General features: G+C 37.3%; 1 long non-coding RNA gene across 1 annotated transcript; it reads left to right on the plus strand.

Moving 5' to 3' along the window:
• The first annotated feature begins 449 nt into the window (after nucleotides 1-449).
• Nucleotides 450-1,601, plus strand: LOC143099477 (uncharacterized). The gene is made up of 2 exons (XR_012981623.1): nucleotides 450-804; nucleotides 1,318-1,601. It is a non-coding gene; the product is annotated as an uncharacterized LOC143099477 (long non-coding RNA).
• Nucleotides 1,602-3,241: the final 1,640 nt, after the last annotated feature.

The raw sequence follows: 3,241 nt of genomic DNA on the forward strand, positions 1-3,241 counted from the left end.
TTGGCCCCCAATAAGAAATCATAGAAACACAATGGGTGCCTTCGCAGCTTCGCTGCTTGGCCCCCAATAATAAGAAATCCTAGAAACACAATGGGTGCCTTCGCAGCTTCGCTGCTTGGCCCCCAAATATAGTGAAGTAACATTGTGCAGTAGAAACATTATATAAATGGGAACACTTATGTTCTAACTATAAAAATGGCGAAATCAACCATATGCATGCAAGATACACTCTTCACAATGACTGCTAAGAGCTGTTATTAGACATTCACTAAGATGTATAGCCCAGCAGAAATCTATCTAAAGTAAAACTTTTTCGAAGTACCATTCATTATGTTGTAAAATATTGAAGTTGTGGGGAGTTTATATGACTTAAACTGTATGTTTTGAAGTGTTGAATTTCCCAGTGTATATAATGTACTATATAAATAAACTTGCCTTGCTTTACCTACTTGCTAACGTATGTTGATTAGCATTTGATTTTTACCCTTTTGTACAGCCAGATTTTTTATTAAGTCTTTTATTTCCATTGACAGGTGGTTCTGATGGCTTTGTGAACATATGGGATCCCTTTAACAAGAAGCGTCTGTGCCAGTTCCACCGCTATCCCACCAGCATTGCATCTTTGGCTTTCAGTATTGATGGAAGCCTCCTTGCAATTGCTTCATCTTATATGCAGGAGCAGGGTGATATCACACACCCAGAGGATGCCATTTTTATCCGACAGGTCACAGACGCTGAGACCAAGCCAAAGTGAGTTATTTCATCTGGTCACAAAAAAACATGAGTACCTGTGGACTCTTTAAGGTAAGAAAAATACTGCAGAAAAAAACACTTTTTTGATTTTGATAGATTATTAATACCACTTGGTTAGATTTTATTAGTTAAGCAGTTTTTGTAGTGTGCTAACAATAAGTAGGAAGTAGTAGTAAAGTAAGTAAGTCTTTATTTATATAGCACATTTTTATGCACAGAGTGCAACCCACAGCACTGTACACACAGACATCAAGACATAGACAAACAAATTAACAAATAATTGAAAATAAACAGAAAGATTAGATGTATTCTATAGAAATGGAGTCTGTTGCTCTTTTCTTTTAGCACCCAAAAGCACAATACAACATTTTATCTGGGAACTGTCACACATGACCCTCATGCTTTTCTAGTCGTTTTCTGCAACCATATTTATAAACAACCAGCTGTACAGTCAAATCGGTATTTAAAAATACTGCTCTAACTTTTATTGTTTTTTTTAATGCCTAAAAAACATTTGTGGACATGATTTAATAAAAAAAAAAACACTCTTGTTTTGGTTTGCAGGTCAACTTGAATGTCTCATGGATAACCAATCTCTTGGTCACCTGTTGTCACCCAATTTTGCCTGTTTTTCCCCTTACACTATTTTTACTCTTTTTTTCTGCCTCTGTCATACTGTAGAATATGTTTATTCTCTCCTCTCTTTTTATTCCCCATAGTTTGCCATTTGAAAGACGACTTGTATATCTACTTAGTGTTTTGTGTACATTTTCAGACTCCATGCTGCCCTGGCATCACTCTTACTTGAGTGTTTCCTGGTTTCCAACAAATAAACAAATGAAATATAACTTTCTTTTACAGTGTATTTTGACAACTCATAAATATGATTGATGATATGATGACGCTGCCATGTCAAGAGCATTTTGGCATGGCACAATGTGGAGGAGCTACCTGAAACATACTGTACATCTACGGTGACCCTCTTCATTGTATTCCCTGTAATACAGTTTCAGCTTGCCTCATCAAGGCTCTTTGAATAGAAATCTTTGGCCATGCTTTCTCCACTTTAGGTGAGCAATGAACTCTTCCAGGTGTAGCTTTTTAATGAGATATTTGAGCTGTCAAAGTGTCGTTATTTCCTTCACACTTCTGATACCAATGGGTCAGAACCAGTGCCAGTAACAACTGGTTTCAGCTTCCCTCTTGTGAGATTTGTCATTAAAACACTGCAAAAACAACCAGTCAAATAAATGCAAAAGAATCACTATTTCTATACCACTAACAAGGCTCAAAATAGCACCACACTTCGACGGTAACATAATAAGTGTCCCTACATGTAAACCAAAGCATTGTGAACTTTGTACACAACAGGTTATTTTAAAAGATATAGTTTAGAAAGACTGTACCGTTCACATATACAGGCAATGCAGGCAGGCACCATCTTGGAAAAGGTCATGTGACAGTTCGCAACGTTGGACCGGTTGAATCATACATTCTATGAGTTGAATGCATAGGCTGAATGGCGTGCAACGTGAGCTGGACTGTCACGTGACTTTTACCTCAAAGTGTGGTGCTATTTTCTATGTCTACACATTATCTACACATGTGTTATTAACCCCTAGGTTCATCTTGCGCCGGAATTGTCCTTTCATTTCGATTGATTAATTACAGAAATAATAACGTGTTAAAAAATTAACGCTGATTAATCGCATTTCATAGTGACATTTGAGTGCAGTCTGGCTATCTTGACTGAAGGAGGCAGACGAGAAAGCACTGCTTTGAATGAAACATTTAGCCTATTTTTTTTAAAAAGAACGCCCAGACCAATACTGTTGACAGGAGCATCAATCTACTATTTCTGCAGTAAGGAATTTCCGTTGCCTACCATAGCAGTACTCAAGTCTGAAGTAGCACCTCAATGCAAAACAATACGGAGGTAATTCACGCATTACAATTCAAATTTCAGTAATTAGTTAGTTACTGTAACGTCCATTCCTGCATTACTCACAATATCTCTAATATATTGACTTATTGTTTCCATAGCAGCATCCAGTGATTGTTTATTTAAAATTAGTGCTGTCAGTTAAACGCGTTATTCGCCTATTTCACGCTGCCATTTTGAATATCGATAAGCCGTAAACTCGCTTCCGGTTAACAATGGGTGTGTTCGAAACGGGAGACAGCTGCCTACTGCCTCCCTCCCTACATAGAGAGCTGTCTAACTAGACATGACTTTGGATTAAATGCATCTTTTAAAAATGAGCGTAGCACTCTAGAATCTTTGGTTAACACTACGGTATGACGTTAGCAAAGGCCTGACGTTAAACTAAATTAGCTTACGTAAGCTAGCAGGCTAACGGTATAAATTAGTTTTACGGCCGGCAGATATATCAGACCAGACGCTATTAATGGTTACAACAATGGCATAATCAGATAGTAAGTTGTTTATTTTTCATCTCTTTTCTACAAATCTAAGCAAAATAAGGTC

Source organism: Alosa pseudoharengus, unplaced genomic scaffold, assembly GCF_046254945.1.
Source record: "Alosa pseudoharengus isolate Yale_2024_CS ecotype anadromous, Long Island Sound unplaced genomic scaffold, YU_APseudo_1.1 YU_APseudo_1.1_scf_29, whole genome shotgun sequence".
In the NCBI taxonomy this organism is placed as follows: Eukaryota; Metazoa; Chordata; class Actinopteri; order Clupeiformes; family Clupeidae; genus Alosa; species Alosa pseudoharengus.